This window comes from Pelodiscus sinensis, chromosome 2 (assembly GCF_049634645.1).
Source record: "Pelodiscus sinensis isolate JC-2024 chromosome 2, ASM4963464v1, whole genome shotgun sequence".
Classification (NCBI taxonomy): Eukaryota; Metazoa; Chordata; order Testudines; family Trionychidae; genus Pelodiscus; species Pelodiscus sinensis.
In genome coordinates, this window is record NC_134712.1 from 78,868,681 (window position 1) to 78,891,274 (window position 22,594).

Sequence of the window (22,594 nt, forward strand, 5' to 3'; positions counted from 1 at the left end):
GGATTGATAGCTCCTTGGCCAAACCAGTCAAGATCACCTGTCAGAGGCTCCAAGATCTACCAGTAGATCCCAATCTACTGGTTGGTGACCATTGCAATAAGAAGCTGCTATTTTTTCTGGCCATAGCAGGTGGCCAAAAATTGCAATGTAATTAATATTAACAGGGTTGAGTCCTTGCCTACATGAGAGGTTTTTTTTAAATCTATCACTTTTGCATTCCTAGGAGTTCTAATTTAGACAGGTTCTCAGCATTTTAACTACCAAGTCATCTAATCTGATCTCAATGAAAAGATAACTAAGAACTCAGTTTAGCAGGGTGCTTAACCATATACTTAACTTTAAGCATGTGAATAGTGCCACCACAATCAAATGTGACTACTGGAGTTCTTAAGGTTGCACAGGTAATTCTAGCCTAAAACATAAGCCTATCTACACACATGCTCCCAGCTGTGCCACTCCAGTGGAGCTCCAACGGTGGGAGATTGTACAAAAAATGCTAGTGAAGACAAGGTTACAGAGACCATTAAGACAGGCAACAACGGCTCAAGAGATTCTTAGAACTGTTTTCTCTCTATTCACTTTAAAACTCTACCTCAAGAGAGCTATTGATCTTAGCTATGCCTCTCTGTCATGCACATGTATATATAGGTATACGCACACATGCAAATGAGATGGCAGCTGCAGCTGTGCTCTTTTAATAGGCAACAGAAAGTGATGCATAGTGGATCAGACTGAGAGGGAGAATAATGAATCATTGGATCCTACTCTGGAGTAGACTAGGGAGTTTGGGCCCCCACCTCAGTCAGGCACCTCTTTAGAATCCAAAAGTTGAGATCCTCTCCCAGACTGAGTGGATTGTATAACCATTTTCTAGGCTGATCTGTATTATATGCAGAGGAAAATAATCTTAATGCAGTATGAAGGCTGAAATTTTCAGTCACGAGACAGACAAAAAATCAGAGTTAAGCGTCTTCTAACAATCTAGTAATAGAGTCAGCTGCTTCCCAACACCTCCTTATAGCCAATGGTGGCTCTGCCATACCCTGTGTCAGGGCTCCTTAAATATACTCTGCCAGTCCAGAGTCTATAGAACATTCCTTTCTGGATCTAATTTATTTATGATCAATTCCTCTCCCCTGCATCACTGCCAGGCCTTCCTTCCCACCTATAGTTTTCCCTTGCTTTTGGTAGATGATTCCCAGCCCTCCATGGCTAGAGCCCTGTTTCCCTGCCACCTCAGCATCAGTCCTGGGGCTTCTCCCAGGAAAGAATACAAGAGTTCCAGCTTCACCCTGGCTCTTCCCTGATTTTAGGAGCCTAGACCTCCCAGACTTACCTAGTGGGAATTTTTTGGTCTGTGAAGTCTCATGAAGCTTTCTGTGCACTGCAGCCTGTAGGAGCCTTCAACTCTCTGCAGCTTCAGTCTGCTACAACTTCCTCTTCTTGGTTCCTGTTCCCTTTGGGCTCTTTACAGAGACCAGCTGCCCTCTCCAGAGTCCATTACTGAGGTTCAAGTGGCCTGAACCAGATAACTCTTGAAGCCCAGTCCACTTGGTGATGTACACGTACACTACAGTAGCACATACACCAGCTTTCTCTGAATATACAACATTATTTCATTCTTTGTGCTGTCATATAAGTTCTTCCTAGTAGTCCAATGTATTTCAGTAGAGTTAAAAGTTATGTGCCTATTAAATGCTTTCAAATATGCAATAGGTTTTTGTTACATTTTCATACAAGATGGCTACGTCTAGACTGGCATGATTTTCCGCAAATGCTTTTAACGGAAAAGTTTTTCTGTTAAAAGCATTTGTGGAAAAGAACGTCTAGCTTGGCATGGACGCTTTTGCGCAACAGCACTTTTTGCAGAAAAGCGTCCGTGCCAATCTAGACGTGGTTTTGCGCAAGAAAGCCCTGATCACCATTTTTGCCATCGGGGCTTTTTTTGCAAAACGGTTCTCAGTACTGGCCTTCTTACGCAAAAGCATTTGTGCAAGAGGGCTTTTTCCCAAACAGGAGAGTCATTGTATTTGTGGAAGAAGACTGACAATCTTACATTAGATCGTCAGTGTTCTTGCGCAAATTCAAAGCAGCCAGTGTAGACAGCTGGCAAGCTGCTTTTGCGGAAAAACTTGCCAGTCTAGTCGCAGCCGATGTGTTTATACAGGAAAAAGTGCAGTTTCTTAAATCAGAGAGAATCACTGTCTGGTGATGCAATCAGGAGGATGTCATCCAGGAGCTCAGTTCTTCTCTGTATATATTTCCCTATCCATAAAAGTAACTCCCAGGGTTAAAGTCAGGCTCTATTACTTTGTATTTCTGAAGTACTTTGAAAATATATGATCAGGGACCAGGTACAGCAAGGTATTTAGGTGTGTACTTAAAGTGCCTGAGGACTGCTCTTGAAATCCATGTGCTCAAAGTTAAGCATGTGCATAAGGGCTTTCTGGATCAGGGCTTATAAAAGTACTGAATATATGTGGCAAACAATGGCTTATTGTTATGAAATTGTCAGATAAGTAGATTTCATACACATCAGGGCTATGTCTACACTTGTGGGTTCTTGTGTAAGTATAGCCATTCTTGCGCAAGAATCTGCAGAGTGTCCACACTACCCACCCACTCTTGCGCAAGGAAATTTACAGTATGGTGTGGTAAGAGAGGGCTTCTTGAGCAAGAGCTACGCTCTTTTTAAACAGGTGTAAGCCCTCTTGTGCAGGAGCTCTTGCGCAAGTGGGCAGCGTGGACGCTCAGCAGGGATTTCTTGCGCAAGAAAGCCCTATGGCTAAAATGGCAACCAGAGCTTTCTTGCGCAAGAAAGCGTCCACACTGCCATGGGCGCCCTTGCGCAAAAGCACAGCTCGCACATGGCAGTGTGGACGTTTTCTTGCGCAAGACTTCTTGCACAAGAACCCTTGTGCAAGATGTTCTTGCGCAAGAAGCCATCAGTGTAGACATAGCCCAGGTGTGGCTATTTAGTTGTGTGCTTATGGAAAAAAATGCCCCTACAAATTCCCTAATATACACACCTTAGTGCATGTTGCTGAATTTTTGTGAGTTACTATAAGACTTACCTGGCATTGCTTGGGTCCTTCAGAGGGGGTGCAGGAGTCAGGGCAGGAGTTTGAGGATGGGCAGGGGAGTCAGGGCAGGAGGCTGGGGGTATGGAGAGCAAGGAATCATCATTGGGGTGAGGAGAGGCACAGGGCAGGGATGGAGGAATCAGCAGAGGGTGGGGGTGCAGGAGTCAAAGCAGGGAGTTGAGCGGTGTGGAAGGGGTCAGGGAAGAGCTGGGGGGCTCAGAAGAAGATTTGGGGGCAGCCAGGGGCTGCTCCTTAGGGCCAGCGTGGGGCAGCAGGAGCTGCACCCACCAGCTTCTCCCCAGACCAGACCAGGCAGTGGGGACTGAGCGGCCCATCTGACGACTGCTCCCTGGACAGCAGTTTTAATTGGATTAGACATTAATATTTGAAAAATACCAAATGTAATACTTTATTTTTATGCTAATTCTGTTTATTTTATGCTGTCCCAATTAGTAGGCCACAAATTGTCATCTTTGGGGTTCAGAATTGTCTAATTCATGGGGGAATTCACACTTCTCTGAATTATTGTTTCATGCTATTTGTAAACTTAGGAAGGCATCACTACATTGGTTTGTTCTCAGGCCCCCTTCTGGGAGTTATCTTCTGAACATAGCGTTGCCAGCTTTTCTGACCAGATGGACCGGAGGCCTTTGCTGGGAATGGAATCTGGTGCAAAACTTGGCAATCTTAAAAAAATTACATTTTGATCACATTGCTGTGGCAAGCAGAGGATTTTGCAGTAAGTGTCACAGCACTGAGAAATATTTTAGCATTTCTGCAGCTTAGCATTTGCCTCAGGATGTAGAAAACACAAGCCTCAGAAAGATCAACATCTACTAATATAGTGGGGGACTTCGGGTAACCCTGTCTGATATCAGCCTGATATATCACAAAATTTTACCAGGTTTTAACATGGTGAACAGTATGAACACTTACATAGATGACAATGCAGAGACCAGTACAAATAATGTTCAACAACATGCCACCTACCATGATTAAACACTGGCCTAAAATAGATTTAATCAAAATTAGCTAACACAATACTGAATGTAATTTGTTCTCCACTCTTGCAAGGTCTCAGAGCTCAGGTTTCAGTTCAAGCCCAAACATCTACACAGAAATGTATTAGCCTCATAGCTTGAACACTGCAAGCCCAGATCAGCTTACCACGGCTGCATATTTTTTTATCCCCGTGTAGACATACTCTGACATCTTCCAGGGTAAACAAGACTTGAATGACAAGCAGAAAAACACCTTTTAATGTAAAGTCAGATACAAGCTTTCAGGACTTCTTCACAAAGAAACAAAGTGCATAAACCTAATTTTCCCTTGAAGCATTTCATACTTACGCCACAATTTAGTGGCCCATTAAGAAATGCAGTGAGAACAAAAAACTTGCAAAATTCTTGTCATGCTGCAAACCATTTGCTCTCAGATGCTTGTTTTTGGCAGTCTCTTCCTGTTTCCTATTAGTCCCTCTTCCTCAAGCTTCTTCATTTTGCAAGTCATTCTTCATACAAGCCTCTTCAACTGTCCGCTGCTACCAGCTGGCCTTTCCAATAATGGCTATGACTACCGATCATGACAAAGCTGTCTCTCAAATTTCTGAACCTACTCATAACTTCCGTAATAAAAAAAAAACCAGTAGTTCTCCCTAAAGTCCCCTATCATCACATAACAACTAAGCAGCAGATATAGCAGAGTGCCAAAGGGTAAGTCTCCACAGCAGCATTATTTAGGAATAATTGGTGTTATTCTGAAATAACATAGTGCACATTTACACTTCAAGCCGTTATTTCAAAATAACGTCAAGCTGGAGGACTTCTTTGACTTTGACTCACGGTAACCCTCATTTCATGAGGAGTAAGGAAAGTCAGAGGAATTGTTCTTCCTTTGACTTCCTGTTGTGTAGACGGCGCTAAAAGCGGAATTAAACTATTTTGACTTAGGTATGCAATTGACATAGTTGAAGATGTGTAGCTTAATTTGACTTTAGCCCCACTGTGTAGGTATACTGTGGAAAGGTCTTTGTCCAGATCCCTTGCCCTGGCACAGCTTCTTCAGCCACAGATCACCAGGAGACCCTCTCTTGAGCAATCACCAGTGACTTTTTATTGCTTGTGCCAACTTCCCACCACCTTCTATTTACAGAACTTGTTCCCCCCCAGCAGCTAACTCAGCTACCTTCACCATCTAACTGGCACACATGTGTACACACACATTCAGCCACTCTTTGACTCCTATCCATTCATTGCCCCCACTGGCTGCCTTATATAGCCCTCTGGCTAATGAGGCCCACACCTGCTTCCATTAGCCCTTCAGGCTTGGGCTTGCTCAGCTGGCTGTAATTGGCCTTTTCAGCCAGGCTGTAGTGGCAGAGCTCTTGCTTAGCCAGTGCTTTGTCACAATACTTAAAGGCTATGTCTACACTGGCGGCTTCTTGCGCAAGAAAAGAAGTCTTGCGCAAGAAAACGTCCACACTGCCATGTGCGAGCTTGCCATGTGCAAACTGCATGGCAGTATGGACGCTCTCTTGCGCAAGAAAGCTCTGATGGCCATTTTAGACATAGGGCTTTCTTGCGCAAGAAACCCCTGCCACGTGTCCACACTGCCCTCTTGCGCAAGAGAGCTTACACCTGTTAGAAAAGAGCATAGCTCTTGCACAAGAAACCCTCTCTTACTACGCCGTACTGTAAATCTTCTTGTGCAAGAGCAGGCGGGCAGTGTGGACGCTCTGCGGATTCTTGCACAAGAACGGCTGTTGTTGTGCAAGAACCCACCAGCGTAGACATAGCCAAAGTGAGTTCTCTTTAATTGCTTTTACAAAGCAACTAATTACAAAGATGACTAGCTGAACAATAGATTGAGTACTCTGTTTGAATAACCTGGTTGAAAGACATGCATAGAACATCAAAGAAAAATCTGTTGCTTCCCTCTCAAACCATTAAAGTTACGTTGATCCAATCAGGTATCTAAGGAAAGGTGGAGAAAGAGCGTTGTACATATTGCAAGCTGTGACGTAGTGGGGGTACCTGGCTGGTTTCTATGCTGCTGGCTCTGGGGTAACCCCCACTGGCTGCCGTGGGTACCACGACCCAGCAAAACAGGATGAGTCACTATGCAAACCAGTATGGCCAGACACCCCCCATGGAGAGGAACAAAGGAAGGTGGAATGCTGCCCTGGCTGGGGGGCAGGGCTGGAAGAGAGTTAGTTGCTGGCTGTCTGGGAGCATGGAGGAGACAGCCTAGGGAAAGGGGCTGCAGTTTAGGGGCCCGGTCTCCCCCATCTCAAGGGGGCCTGAGGCATCCTAGCCCAGCTCTGTGACCAGATTACATCTGTGCTGTACTGTATCCTGGAGAGGCAATAAACTTCCTCTATTCCACCGGCTGGTGCAGTCTGTTTGTGCCATTTCGGGGTGCAGGAGACGGGGGACCCCCAACACGCCATCACACAAGTATCCTTGGAATTTTAGACTCTGTTCCTTTGAAAAAGCTATAAAGAAAGTTCAAACTGGGCTCCCTCCCACTATTTACAATTCCAGTGACTCATGGAATTGAAAAAGGAGTGGTCTGTTCTCTTTTATCTCTGAGAAGATGCCAAAGGATTACAGGAAGACTACAGAAATAAAGATATATTGTATGAAAGAACAGCCACTGGCACACTCCCATCTTGCATGGTTATAGAGTCCAGCTCTAGTCTGAGCCCAAACATCTACACCATATTTAAACGGTCCTTTACCCTGAGCCCAGTGAGTCCACGTCAGCTGACACAAGCCAGGCACAGGAGTTCAATTGTGTGATCATACCCAGGGTGTCTCAGCAAAAAAGAAGGCGGAACAAATTCTTTAGCATATGTAGTCCCCTTACTAAAGGGGCCTCTGTTTTTCTGGAAAGACCCTTTGTCTTGCAATCCAGACTACAATTCCCATGAGCCCTTGGGAAAAACAGGAAGGATGTGACTCTTGTGTATGCATGAAAAGAGAGGCCTAGCAGTCTGGGACTCTGCTTTGGAACCAAAGGGGAGCCAGACTGCTGTGGAGGAGTTTACTCCAGTCCAGGGGCTGTTGGATGCAGCCACAGACTGGGACTAGATGCCTGTTGGAACTGGGATCTAGCAGGCTGCTTCCGATAGGCACAGCATGAGGCAGTAAGTTTTGGGCCTTGTTGGGAAAGTGCTGCCTGGGACAGAGCTGCTGTCTAGCTTGGACCAAAGCTCCACTACAACTGCAGTTAATCAGCGTGTCCATGCAAGCAAGAGTCTGGGACTGTGAGTCTTGGGGTGTGCACGCTCTGGGGTGGGATCACTGTTGTCAGTACAAATGTTAGCTATATAAGCTTCAATTATAGTTATGTGTTTTGTTAATGCTATTCATTGCTAATCTGTTAATCCCTGTTTATTTAAGTTAAGTAAAGATTGTTTATTTTAAAGTATTCTATTAGATGTAAATGATTTGTAGTTGTTCTGGAATTAGATCCAGATTATAGTTGGAATAAGTATATTCCTGGAGGCTCTCAAGGCACACCAATAAGTGTGTACAAGGCCAACCAGGTGGAAGCGCCGCCATTGTACATTCATTACGAGCAAGGGACTGCAGCAAGGGGGTGGAAAGGGTTCCCGCCCCCCCAAATTAAATACCATCAGTACTGGGGTGCTCAGGATCTCCTTTTGGGTTAAAACATCAGGCGCCCAGGCACATCTGTGAGCAGGGGCAGATGAGGACTTTGCGGGGCCCAGGGCAGCACAATTTCGCGGGTCCCCCCTTTTGACATGGCGCATGCACAGGGCTTCTTGAAGTGCGGGACCCGGGGTGACCGCCCCGCTCACCCTGCCCTATATCCGCCCTGCCTGTGAGTGTGACCTGCTCCCCAATAACCTGGGGAGGAAAAAGTGGGTTACACATAAGTAGTTGACACAAATTTTGAGGGACCATTCAACATGAAGTGGCCCATTAATATTCCTCCAATGATACGGAGGAAAGGGATGCCAAAGCAACCTCTATTTGTGGGGAGCTCAGGTCCCCCATGGACAGGAGCTGTTGCCACCCCACACTTTTGCCTCCGTATCAGATGGACCAGCTCCCACCCGCCATCTCGCACACAGCAGCGCAGGGTGGCAGGAGGCTCCCCGGGAGTGGGGCTGTGAGTGCACTGGCTGCTGGCCTGGCACCCTGAGAAGCACCAAATAACGGTGTAACTGCTAAGAATTTTAGCAGTTACACAATTACGAAAATAACTGATTTCTAACATCTCTAGTGACAACCAGGGATGTGTGATCAGAGCAGGTTTTATTTCTGTACTGGAGCAGGTTCTCTCAGAGTATTTGGATGGTTCATTCCATGATGTGATCTATTTCTCTGGTGATGTGTCCTTGTTTGCTAATGGCAGATATGAGTAAGATAAGATGTATATCCTGGATTTCCTCCTCAGAGCATCTGTTGTGAGTGTACACAACAGATTACTTGGTGCATTTGGGATGATTACTGAATCTGTGGCCATAGCTATAGTGTAGGTTTCCTTGTTTATATTTTCCATAGAGTTCCATTGTTGAAGCTGGTCATGATGTCCAGGAAATTAATGTTTGGGTGGGAGTGTTTCAGAGAGAGTTTAATTGACTGGTGAAGATTGTTGATGTGGTGAAAATCTGAGGGAGTTTAAGCTGTCTGCCCAGAGAATGAAAATATCATCAATGTATCTCAGGTATATAATTGGTTTTGTGGTGCATTTTTCTAGGAATTAGTTGTCAAGGTGGCCTGCAAAGAGTTGGCATACAGGAGAGCCACTGTAGTATAAAGGCTGTTCCCATGGTTTGGAAAGTGTTTGTTGCTGAATGACTATGCTGCATGGACAATGGCTCTTAAGTGTTGTCAATAAACATCTGGGGAATTCTGCTGGGAACCTGCAGACCAGTAGGTATCCCATGGCTGCTTGCCTAAAGGACATGGGCAGGTTAGTTGATCATGTGATCAGCTCCACTTTGGGAGGTACTATCACTCAGGAGAACAATGGATTTCCCTCCGCATGGGCCAGATTATAAAAGGATCCTGGGGATGTCTCCATCTTTGTCTTCATCCTTGCTCTCCACTCCAAGAAGCACCTTTGCTAAGGACAGAGAGCCAGGAAGGAGTGTTGATCCATCCTAAGATAGGATGTGCTCCAGAGACTTTTAAGCAGGCCTGGCCAAAGAGTTTGCTGGGCCCAAAGCAGTATGGCTGAGCCACACGGCCATGTGGTCAGGGCAGCAAGTGAGCAGGCTGATGGGCGGGGCTGGGAGCTGGGTAGTGCGGGGCCCTTAATGCACGGGGCCCAAGGAAACCGCCTGGCTCGCCTTGCCCAAAGGCCAAGCCTGCTTTTAAGCTAGCAGTTTATAACATCTCTGCTAAGAGCCTGCATCAAGAACTTGGTGACTGATGTATGTAATGTTATTTCCTTAACAATCCCACTCTCAATCTTTTCATTCTTTTATTAATAAACCTTTAGAATTTTAGATTCTAAAGGACTGGCACAGCATGCTCTTTTGGGTAAGATCTGAGGTATAACTTGACCTGGGACACAGGCTGGTCTTTTGGGAAAGAACGGTTATTTACCTTGTAACTGTTGTTCTTCGAGATGTGTTGTCCATTCCAATTAGGTGTGTACGTGCAGCGTACACGTGTCCTTAGAAGTTTTTCCCTCAGCAGTACCCATAGGGACAGCAACCCTCGTGGAATGCGCTCTAAAGGGAGGGGCTAGCACCCCTGCCAGGGAGTAGCACTCCTTGATGTATGTGGTAATCCAAGAAGAGATCTGCTGAGAGGACATGGGCTGACCTCTCACTTGTTTCGCAATGGCCACAAAAAGTTGTGGCAATTTTTGGAATGGTTTTGTCTTGCCTAAATAAAAGGCTAACGCCCTACGCACATCTAAAGTGTGTAAAGCCTGTTCTTTCCCAAACACATGCGGCTTAGGCTAAAACACTGGCAAGAAGATATCTTGGGAGGTGTGGAAGGCAGACACCACCTTGGGCAAAAAAGCCGGGTGAGGGCAAAGCCTGACCTTATCTTTGAAAAAACACCATGTAGGGGGACTCTGAGGTGAGCACCCTGAGTTTGGATACCCATCTGGCAGACATAAGTGCTACCAAGAGGGACACCTTGCATGATAGGTACAGGAGGGAACATGTCGCTAATGGCTCAAACGGGGGCCCCATGATCTCAGAAAGGACCAGGTTTAGGTCCCACTGGGGAGTGGGCTGGCGGACATATGGGTAGAGCCTGTCCATGCCTTTCAAAAACCTGTTGACCATAGGGTTGGTGAACAAGGTTTTCCCCTCTTCCTCTGGGTGGAAGGCCAAGATGGCTGCCAAATGAACCATAAAGGAGGAGGAAGAGAGGCCCTGGAGCCTGAGGTCCAACAGGTAATCCAGGATCAGGGAGACCATAGCCCGCCTTGTGTGCACCCCCTTCTGGGAAGCCCAAATGTAGAACCGCTTCCATTTGGCAAGATATGTGGCCCTAGTGGAGGGTTTCCTGCTACACAGTAGGATTTCCTGAACCCGCTCTGAGCACTGAAACGCCTCCGTCAGCCATGGAGCTTCCACGATGTCAAGGGCAGCGATTGTAGAACTGGGTGGCGGAGCCTGCCCAAGTCCTGAGATATCAGGTTCGGGACCAGCAGGAGGGCCAGGGGTCTCTCGCAAGACAGGCTGAGGAGAGTGGAGAACCAGTGCTGTCTGGGCTATGCAGGGGCGATTAGGATCAGGGATACCCTGAACTCCTGCATTCTCAGGAGGACCCTGTGAATGAGTGGGAATGACGGGAAGGCAAACAGTAGGCCCTCCGGCCATGGAAAAAGGAGAGCGTCTCCTAGGGAACCCCCTTGTCCCATGAGGGAACAGAACCTCGGGCACTTCTTGTTGTCTAGATAGGGAAACCCCCACGCATGGAAAATAGAGGGCCACATCCCACCTTAAGGACCATTTGTGACTCATTTTGGGACATTTTGGGAGCCTGGGAGGTACAAAGCCATTGGGTGGATATCCACCCCGAAACAGAGGTCCCAAAGGCGGATCGCCTCTGAGCACAGGTGAGGGAAACGTGCCCCCCCCTGCTTATTTATATACGCCACCACTGTCGTGTTGTCTGACAGAATGACAGACCTGCCATGGAGATGGGGAAGGCAAACTGCACAGGCTAGGCGGACTGCCTAGAGCTCCATGATGTTGATATGCAGGGAGATCTCTTCCGCGGATCACATACCTTGTGTGTGCAGGTCCCCCAGGTGGGCTCCCCAGCTGGTGTCCAACGCGTCTGAGACATAGCGGATGGAGGGCACTGATCTGGAGAACTGAACCCCTGCGTAGACCACTGCCTGGTGGGTCCACCAGTCCAGCGCAAGGAGGACATGGGAGGGAACTATCACGACCCTGTCCCATAAGTGAACAACCGGCTTGTGGACTCACGATAGCCACATCTGTAACGGGCACAGACGCAGTCTGGCGTGCTGCACTACATAAGTGCAAGTGGCCATGAGAGCCAGGAGACACATGCAGGTCTGGGCGGTAGTCACTGGAAAGTTCTGGAGCACCCTGACTGCCGTCTCTATTGTGAGGAACCTGGAGCTGGGTAGAGATGTTCTCGCCGACAAAGGATCCAGGGTGGCACCCACAAACTCTATTATCGGGGTGGGGGTTAGGGTTGATTTGTCCAGGTTTAGAAGAACACCTAAGTCTTTGAAGAGCCCATGGGCTATGGCAATGTGAGCTCTCACCTGCGACTTGGAGTCCCCCCTCAGGAGCCAGTCATGGAGATAGGGAAACAGGAAAAGGGGCGTTCAGGTGAGGGCAGCAGCCACCACCGCCATACATTTGGTGAAGACTCGAGGGGCCATCAAGATGCCAAAGGGGAGGGCTGTGAATTAGTAGTGGTCTGGGCCCACAGTAAAACGAAGGAACCTCCAGTGGTGGGAGGCGATTGAGATGTGAAAATAAGTGTCTTAAGTCGAGGGCAGTGTACCAGTCTCCGGGGGCTGATGAGAAAATTATGGATGCCAGTGTCACCATTTTGAATTTTGCTTTGGTGATGAAGGAATTGAGGGTTCTGAGATCTAGGATGGGACGGAGGCCCCCTTTGGGACCAGAAAGTAACGGGAATAGAACCCCTGCCTCGAAACTTGTAGGGGGGGGATGCGCTCTACCGCCCCTATCATAAGGAGATGTTGGACCTCTTCTTGAAGCAGAGGCTCTTGAGCGGGGTCCCTGAAAAGGGACTTGAGGTTGGGAAGGAGGGGGCAAGTGGAAAGGGATTATGTAACCCCTTTCCCCTATCTCCAGCACCCATCGGTCCGACATAACAGACTGCCAGGCTTGGAGGAAGCGGGATAAACAGTCCCGGAAAGTTAGTGGGGCAACTGGTAAAATGCTCTTGGGGGTCCCGTCAAAACCCTTGGTGGGGGGCTGAGGATTTGTTGTGGGGCTCCTGGTTGTTGCCTGGAGTTGGGCGCGGTCGGCACCTGTTGTTCCTGCTGTTACCACTCCTGCTCCTATGATGGGAGAAGTCAGGACATGGGGCCTGAGGGGGTGTTCTAGGAACATTCCTATTTGTGAAAGTGCGCCGCTGGATAGCAGGAGTGTGCATGCCCAAGGATTTTAGGGTAGCCCAGGTATCCTTGAGGCCATGAAGCCTCTGATTGGTCTGCTCAGAGAAGAGCGAAGGGACCTCAAACGGGAGGTCTTGGAGGGTGTTTTGGAGCTCTGGGGGAACCCTGGAGCCAGGAACTAGGGCGTAGGACCACACCTGTGGCCATCACCAAGGCAGCGGCATCTGCCATGTCACTTGGAGTGCTACTCGGGAGATCGCTCTCCCCTCCTCATGGAGAGCCTTAGGGTGTTTCTAGACTACAGGGTTTTGTCGACAAAAGTAGACTTTTGTTGACAAAACTAAACCTGCGTCTACACTACTGCTGAGTTCTGTCAACATAACATTGACAGAACTAAGCAGTTTTGTCGACGCTGGTAAACCTCATTTTACGAGGAATAACGCCTTTTGTTGACAGAGTTCTGTCGACAGAAGGCGCTATTGCATCTAAACTGTCCTTTGCGTCTACACTGCCATGTTGACAAAGCAGCTTGCTTTGTCGACAGAACTGAATGTAGTCTAGACGTTCTTTGTCGACAGAAGCTTTGTCGACAGTATCTGTCGACAAAACTTCTGTCGACAAAAGCCTGTAGTCTAGACATACCCTTATACTCTGAGCAGGAGTCCCTGGGGAGCAGGTCCGTGAACTTGTCCATGGACGTCCAGGTATTATAGTGATAGAAATGTAGCCGTGTTAGTCTGGGGTAGTTGAAGCAAAATGCAGGACAATGTAGCACTTTAAAGACTAACAAGATGGTTTATTAGATGATGAGCTTTCGTGGGCCAGACCCAATTCCTCAGATCAAATAGTGGAAGAAAGTAGTCACAACCATATATACCAAAGGATGCAATTAAAAAAAATGAACAAATATGAAAAGGACAATTATAGGCGTAATGTAACAAGAGGACCTGTTGATTGGCGATGCAGTACTGGATACCCCCGGATGCGTAGACTTTCCTGCCTAGCAGGTCAGTTGTTTTGGCCTCCGTGTTCTTAGGGAGAGCAGCCTGCTGGCCTTGTCTTTCTCTGTGGTTGAAGGCTTGTACCACCGGGAGCCTGAGAGAGGGTGAGAAAATAGGTGCTAGTTGCCCCCTTGGGGAACAAAGTACCTCCTTTCGGCTCACTTATCAGTCGGGGGGGATAGTTGCAGAGGTTTGCCACAAGGCCTTAGAAATTTTGGCTACAGTTTTATTAACTGGAAGAGCCACTCTGGAGGGAGCATCAGAGTGTAGGATGTCTACCATAGGGTCCAAGTCTTTGGACACCTTCTCCGCCTAGACCCCCAGACTCCTGGATCTGAATGCCCAGTGCAGGAGGTTGGAGGCCACCGCCCACCCCTACTGACTCTGGCAGCACTGCATACGGCACCTGCCACTGAGATGCCCTTACTCTTGCTGCCGCTCCAGGACACTGCACAAGACTTGGCACGGCACCACCATTTGGCACTGCTACCGGTCCAGGGGGCCCCGGCACCAACCTCTGCGCGAGATGCCCACACCACCATGACACCATCTCGGCACCGCAGCAAGCCAGAATCCATGGCCAGATATGCATTTTTTTCGTCGGCACCCATGTTGGCTCTACTTTGGTCTGCCTCTGAGTATTCGTCTGACTCTGAGGCGGAGTTCACCTGATCCTCAAGAGGTTCCCGGTCCTGTACGCAACACCGCTCCCACTCTCGGCACCATTCCCGGCACTGCAGCCCTCCCCATCTATACCAACAACAGTGGGCGCAGCCTGTTCCGGTGCCGATGTTGCAGCAAATGTGGCCCCCACAATCTCCGGGCCAGTGGCCGTTCTGGACACCCTGAGCGTACCACCAAAGCCAGGGCGTAGATCCACCCAGGCCGGGTTCTATTTCCTCAGGCCCACGAGCTCCTCCTTTGGTGACAACTCTGGCCAGGTCCCTTACTTCGGGCCAGTCACTACCTCCTGGTCAGTTGTCTCCGGGCCCCGGGGGGAGTGTGGCTCCAGTGAGCCAACCTCCCCCATCCTTGTCCCTGGGTTCCTTGCAAGATCCATCGCACTTGGACACCTCTGTAGGAGAGGTCCAGAAGGGGTTATCGTCCTCTTCTCCGGACAAGGCCTTAGGTGATTCTGCACCACCCATGCCCTCCATGGATTCTAGGGCCCACAAGGACCTTCTCTGCTGCTTAGAGGGCTGGTGCTGATTCCCCTCGTGCCACCTGGAGGGTGTTAGGATGGGAGGAGGAGAGGGAGAGGAGGCAATGGGGACCCTCGCTGCCTCTAAGGCCTCCGGCGTGGAGGGCTCAGGGAACTCCTTCATGGGACTTATCTCCCTGTGCTGGGAGGAAGGTCCGCCCGACCTGGAAGGCCTGGGCTCCAGACTTGTCGGCTTCACGTGCCCCGCTGGAGAACACGTCTGGATAGGGACCGGCTCCTGTTAGGTTTCTTTTTTTTTCCTGAGGTGCCGGAGACTGAGACTGGTGCCAGGGCCTCTGCAGTGCCGGAGAGGCGCAGTGCACAGAACTGTTCCATACTGATGCTGGTGTGCTTTGAGAGGCCGGTGCCGGGTCCGATGACGGTGCTAGCCTGAGAGCTGCCTCCATTAGCAGGATTTTGAGGTGTGATTCACTCTCACGCTTAGTATGGGGTTTGAAGGCCTTACAGATCTTACAGGCTTCTGTGAGGTGAGTCTCCCTCAGACACTTTAGACATGATGAATGGGGATCGCCACAGGGCATAGGCCTGTGAAACTTTTTTCAGGGCTTAAAGCCTTGTGGATCGGGCATGTTCTGCCATGGGTGCACGGCGTGCTGTGGCGGGGAGTAACTAAACAGAAAATAACAAAAAAAGTCTTAAACATAATTTGCAGCTTTATACCTGGAGACTAATTGAAAGAACGAGAAGAACAATGCTGAAGACAATGATCGCTGTGAAGAGCTGAGGTTGTTCCAATGACTGTCACAGTGGTAAGAAGGAACTGAGTGGGTGAGGGGCCAGCAGGGGTATATATGGGCCAGTATACTGGCGCCACTCCAGAGAGCTCCCCTGCTGGCCCTAAGGGTACTGCTGAGGGAAAAACTTCCGATGGCGCACACACGCTGCATATGCACACCTAATTGGAATGCACATGAGCAATCACTCAAAGAAGAATGGTTTTCATAGCCTCTCGTGTCAGGAGTAGTGCTGGTTGTGTCACAGGTAAAGCTGGAGTGTCTTAAGGGGGTTGCACATGTGTCGATCGTTGTCTTCAGCATTGTTCTTATTCTTTCAATTAGTAGCTTGGGATAGTAAAATTCCATGCACCTGGCAAAGGACATAAAAAGGCATCTGAGACACCTCAATTTTGTCTTCATTTCCTGCTTCATTTCTCTGGACTGGATTTCTAACAAGGAAACTTTGGACAAGGACTGATGACCTTCTTTTGAGCCTGGCTGCTAGGATTTCTCTTAAGTTTTTGAGTTATCACATCACATATCCTTTCTCTGTGCTTCAAATATATATATTAACACCAGCGGTGGAGCTATTCAGTTAAATTTGGGGGACAGAACCTTCAGGTGGTCTATGCTCTACAGAAGGTCAGGTTAGTAATCACAATGGTCCCTTGTAAGGTTAAAGTCTATGACTCTGTCAGTACATCTATCTCAGACTGAGGGTATGTCTACACTGCAGAGTTTTTTTTCCGGAAAAACGGCCATTTTTCAAAAAAAACCCTTCACTTACGTCCACACTGCAATCACGTTCTTTCAACAAAAAAAAAAAAAAAAAAAAAAAAAAGAAAGCACAGAAGGATTTTTCCGACATTGCTGAACTTCTTTTTACAAGGAAGAAGCCTTTTTCCAAAAAAGCTTTCGGAAAAAGGTGTGTGTGGACAAGGAAGAGGGAATTCTTTTGACAGAGAGGAAAAAGGAAAAAGCACACATGCCGTGGTGGCCACTCTGTCCATTGTAAACACAGCTGAAATGCGAGATAGCATCCACACTGAATGGATGCTATCTTTCAAAAAAGCAGATTGCTTTTTCAATGCACTTTTGCTGTGTGGACGCTCTCTTTTGGAAGAAGTTTTTTTTGGAAAATCTCTTCCAAAAAAGCTTCTTTCGAAAGAAGCCTGAAGTCTACATAGCCACAGGGCTGGCCTTACCCTAAGGCGAACTGAGGCAGCTGCCTCAGGTGCCAGACTGTGGGGGGGCTCCACTAGGACCCAGAGTGTAGAAAATTGTGTCTTCTGCTGGTTCAGCGAGGGGGGGAATGGGGGCATCATTTGAGCTCCCCGACTCGGGTGCCAAAATGTTGTGGGCCAGCCCTGCAAAGCCAGAAGGAATTGGTAAGAGAACCATTTTAAAACAAATATAGTTTCTTTAAAAATTTAAAAGCATAACTTGCAATTCAACTTGTGCTTTGAGAATTAACTGACAACAAGCTGTTATTGCAGAGTAAAAAATAGCTGTCTTAAAGTATGCCAATTAAGTTCACTTACCTCATTTGTGTGAAATAATGACTGTTCCTAATTACATGCAGCTCTACAGAAATATGGCTCAGGGCCCCACTTCTGCTCTCCCTGTTGTCAATGTCACGACTTTCATTGACTTCAATCCAGCTAGATACTGAGCACTCTCAACTCATGTAGGAGTTGAAGGTGCTTAGAACCTAGTAGGCTTAGGCCCTTCATTTACAAATGGACTGCTGACCACGTTTTGGTCCCAATCCTGCTGCTGCTGGGAGTTTTGATATTGAAGTCAGAATAGGTACATGTCCTATCATTGTAATTGCATCCTAATTTTATTCTTCTGTGATTGCTATTGAACTTCATGGCAGGCACAAATAATTTTAAATGGGAATCTTAGGTATTCAGGAAACCATATACAATACTGTGGTGTTGTTGGAGTTTTAATAGGAAAATGTAGATCTTTGTTGCACCCACTGTTGTGTGTGGTGCCCTAAATTAGGTGCAAAGTGGCCTATGTGAGGTGTCTAATGAAAGCTTCTGCTATGCTGATTCTATTTGTATACATGTATGATTTTTGTATGTAAAGTTATGAATATGGGCTCTATACCTATATTTTAAATGTTTTCTGTCTGGGAGACAGCAGCAGGCATTGACCACCTATTGTGAGGGGTGGGGACACAGTGAATAGCTATGCTGCATGCACAATGGCTCTTAAGTGTTGCCAATAGATAGCTGAGGAACAGACTATGGCCCCTTGACTAAAAAGGACATGGTCAGGTTAGTTGATCATGTGATCTGCTCCATTTTGGAGGTACCATCACTCAGGAGAGTGATTTTTTTTTTCCTCCACATGGGCAAGACTATAAAAGGATCCTGGGGATTCCTTCATCCAGTGCTGGTCCTAGCCCTAGGTGATGAGGGTAGCGCCCAGGGTAATGTGCTAATGGGGGAGCATATGAATAGTCTCATATAACCTTACCTGGGGCCAGCCAGCTAAGCAGAAGGGGAAATACAGCAACCAGGGGCAAGGAGGTCAGAGGCACTCACTCACTTGTCTCAGGTAACTCCTGTGTTCTATGGGAGCATAATCAGGGGTGGACGCCCAGCAGGGACTCTGGATTCTCCCTGGGACAGAGGGTCCCCTGTAGAAGCCACGTGGGGAGTGGGTGGGACAGGCTGGGCTGTAAAAGGCTCCCGGTGGGTGGCTGAGATTTGTAGGGATTGAAGGAATGTGTGTGCAGCTTCTCTCTGTGCTCTGGCTGGCTGGGGTTTAGAGCAGCCCTGCTATCTGGATGTGTGTTACTGTGGAGCATGTCTGGGTCCACCCTCCCTTTTTTCCTTTTCCCTCTAAGAGCCACTTATCCAGGAAAGGGCTTTTCCCTGGCTCTGTCAGCAGGACTGGTGCACTGTGCGCACATTTAGCTCTGCAAAGTGAGCAGCAGAATAACTCAGGAGGATGGTGTTGCACCTGCCTGCAATCCTTTCCCTGCACAGAGGTGACACGTGGGGGACATACACTGCACTGAGTCACATTACGACCTCACACCCAGTTTTCTGTCACAGTATGCCTGCCCAGCTCTCTCCCCCCTCCCTCTCTTTCTTGCTGGAGGTAGCCCAGGCCAGGACAGGAGAGATAAATAAGTAGCATGTGCACCAAATAGCTGAGACTGGAGGGCTGTGTCTAGACTGGCAAGTTTTTCCGCAAATTGATCTGATTTTGCGGAAAAACTTGCCAGTTGTCTACACTGGCTGTTTGAATTTCCGCAAGAACACTGACGATCTCATGTAAGGTCGTCAGTGTTCTTGTGGAAATATTGTGCTGCTCCCGTTTGGGCAAAAGCCCTCTTGTGCAAATCATTTGCGCAAGAGGGCCAGTGTAAACAGCACAGTACTGTTTTTCGCAAAAAAGCCCTGATCACGAAAACGGCGATCGGGGCTTTTTTGCGGAAATCCGCGTCTAGATTGGCCACGGACGTTTTTCTGCAAAAAGTGGTTTTGCAGAAAAGCATCCTGCCAATCTAGATGTGCTTCTTCCGAAAATGCTTTTAACGGAAAACTTTTCCGTTAAAAGCATTTTTGGAAAATCATGCCAGTGTAGACATAGCCGAGTAGTAGGGAGGAGGGAAGACTGCTGAGGTTAGGTGAGGGAGGAAGAAACAGTTGCTTTCCCATAGGGGAACTGAGGGAGAGGGCTGGTGGAGGGGTGTATGACACTTGAGTTGTTGGGGGGGGGACCTTTAAATTGTGGCCTTCATTAGCAACTGAAGGTCTGGTCCTCCCTGCTCCTCAGGCTCAGAAGCTTCACTCACTTTTTTGCGGGGGGAGGGGAGGTGCTGCTGCTTCTTTCCCAATGGGAGGCAGATGGGTGGGTTGTACTTAACAGGATGATGAAATTTCTCAGGACAGGGGGCCTTGTCAGAGCTGTTGTTGGACACAGTATTGTTATTGCATCAATATTAACAATAAGGAAATTTTCTTTCCTCCCATCTTAACGTGCAAACCTTCTTCGTGCTTAAGAAGTCACTTGGGTTCCTAGTGTGAAAATAAGAGGATAATGTGCGATTGCTGTGACTCGCACTTTCAATCAGGCCCTTAAACTCAGAAGGAACTTAGTGGGAATATAGGCTCTGCCTCATTCCCCCATCCCTGGTGTTCTGGTTTATAAATATGCTCATTGGAATGCCCTTTTTATTTTTATTTTTTATAACTTTAAGTAATAAATGTTTTTAAGCTTTTTGTCTTTTTATAATTTTCACAGTTGTGGGAAATTATGGGGGTAAGCCAGATAATTTTTTAATGACAATAGAAGATGAGATTCAAAGAGTTCAAGTTTTAAAGCTGTTAAAATACAAACAGAGAGACAAGGTGAATGAGGTAATATCTCTTTTGATTTTGGACTAGCTTTGGTTGGTGGGAGATTAGCCCTTTTGAGATCCACGGACCTAAAGAATAGCTCTCTGGAGTTCCAAAGGCTGTCTCTTCCGCCAACCATATTTGGTCCAATTAAAAATATTATTTGCTCACCTTGTGACTCTCATCCCCGGTACCAACATGACTACAGCAAAACCTCTAATAATCAATATTGTTACCCACCAGCTCTGTGATTCTTGGGAAACTAGAACAAGGTCACCTGTCAGCCTTGTGCTCTTGGGGAGCCAGGGAGTGACATTCATGGAAAACCATTCCCCTCCCTCAGGCCTCTGCTAGAATCAAAGACAAAGCAATGAAAAGGCCGGGGAAGACACACCTAAACTGCTTCAGACCAGGGTGATATAATTAAGGAAACACCCCAGCCTCATTTGCATTAAAGATGGAACAGAGGGACATCTCATTAGCATACAGAATGGAGAGCAGCTCTTCCAAGGCAGGAACCGCAGTGAACTATGGGACACCGAAAGCAGAGAAGCATTGCCTGATGGGAAATCCCTGCTCCAGATGCTAATGAACCTAGGCCTGCTCACACCCAGATTTAGTCATTATCAGACCAATTCTAGTAACGATCCTATTGACATCTAAAATACTGAAACTGCCTAGTTGCATTGTGAGCTCGTTCAAGGAACATCACCCATAACCAGGGGTGATCAGTCTCTAATGTCTCTCCTCTTTCTCTTTGAACTATCCCTATAAAAACTCCTATCCTTGCCCCAAGAAAACTGTTCTGATACCTGGACTTAAACTGCATCAGTTGCATTGAGACTTCTTCCTCTCCTGACTGATCGTGCTGGGGGCTCTGTCCTGCTTTTCTCCTTCCCTCTGGACCCCCGGCTACCATCATCATCTGGGAACCCCGATCAGTGCACAGTGGAGTGGTGAGGTGTCTCTCTCTCTCTCTCTCATCAACTCTCTCTCTAAGCATAGACTCCTGACCCTGCCCTGTGTAAACTGTTATATGGTTACCTAACATTTGTAATCAGTTTCCATTTAGATTTAATATTGTAACCTTTTGATATCTATTCACTACTCAGAAATAAATCACTTTCATTGTTAAACTGGTTGCTTCTCTCTCTTTCTTTCTCTTTTGCTCACTCTTCCTTAAGGGGTGTTGTTTTGGCTTCCCCATTCGCTCTGCAACAACGCTTCTTGTACCCAAGCAAAAGATCCCTGTAGTGCCTAAAATCCTATGGGGTTTGCTCATCGTGTGGTTTACCAGTGAATGACTGCGGTGTGAAAGTGGGGATAGGGGGTGCTGAACCTGGGGGCTTATGAGGATGGCAGCTTAAAGTGCTGTTTAATCCAGCCCACGGAGTCCAAAGGCACATGAGGGTGCAGTGTGGCATTGCTGTGAAACCCAGCCAGCTGAGTCCAGGGACATATGAGGGGGTCAGCTTGTGAGTGCTGAGTACCCAGTCCTCTCAGATGTGCTCTGATTAGTGGGTGTGAGTGTCTGTGTGTGTTGCCAAGGTGGCAAGAACCCCATCCTGAGGTACCTAGTTCCTGTGGGAGAGCTCCAGTGGGAGGGGGAATTGGCAGCAGGGAGAATTCAGCTCCATATGAGAGCACAAGTAAGCACCAACAGCACACTGATAGAATTGTTAACCTTCCCCCGGTCCCATCAGGGTAACCCTGATAAATGAGCATACCCCAGAGTATTGGGCAAATCTGGTAACAATATCACATATCAAGATATACAAAATAAATATCCTAAAACCAGATATGTTTTATTGATTGATTTAACTGTTTGTTCACTTGTCCATTTGTAACAAGCCCAAATTCAGAAGTTTATATCACTCAATTTTAACTCTTAACAAGTTCTCAAGCAGCATTTTTCTTCCCTTACCTGTAAATAATTTAACTATTACTGATGGAAATATTTTGGGTTTGAATGGGAGTGGACTGAACAAAGAGAAAATTGGAATTAAGGAAAAGTGAATCTAGTAGTCTTCCTGGTAATTTTTCTTTATTATGTGGTTTTGTTTGAACTGCTCTGAATCTATGCCTCCCCTCCCCATTTTAATACCTCACTCTCACTACATCTACACAACGAGTTTTCTCAGCAAAAATATGCAAATGAGGGGCTCATTTGCATGAGACGCAATCTCAGTGGCATATTTTCTGCCAATCCATTTTTGCGCTGGGGTTTTTGTGCAAAAACAAACAGTGTGGATGTTTTCTTTTTGCACAAAAAAACCTTTTTTCCACAAGATCTTTATACCTCCTTTCGGGGGGCATACCGATCTTGTGGAAAAAGGGGTTTTTGGACAAAAAGAAAACGTCCACACTGAAAAACCCCAGCGCAAAAACGGATTGGCAGAAAATATGCAAATGAGTCCCTTACTAGCATATTTTTTGCAGAGAGAACTCATAGTGTAGATGTAGTCATTGTGCCCAGAGACTTTTTTCTGTGATTTAATTTGTTTTTCTTAGTTGCTTTGTAATATCTACAACCAAGTATACTTTATCAAGTTTATCTTTTGTTTTGTAATAAAAATCTTTTTTTTTTTTTTTTTTTTTTTAAGGTGATTTGATTCTTGTGTCCTGGAGGTCTGTC

The 22,594-nt window shown here is 47.2% G+C and overlaps 1 protein-coding gene across 1 annotated transcript in view; it reads left to right on the plus strand.

The window, feature by feature from the left end:
- The first annotated feature begins 7,097 nt into the window (after positions 1 to 7,097).
- Positions 7,098 to 22,594, plus strand: part of ABHD3 (abhydrolase domain containing 3, phospholipase) — a 41,221-nt gene continuing 25,724 nt past the window's right edge. The window contains exon 1 of the mRNA XM_025179433.2: positions 7,098 to 7,230. The gene's annotated coding sequence lies outside the window, so the exon portion shown is untranslated. The remainder of the gene's footprint in view (positions 7,231 to 22,594) is intronic.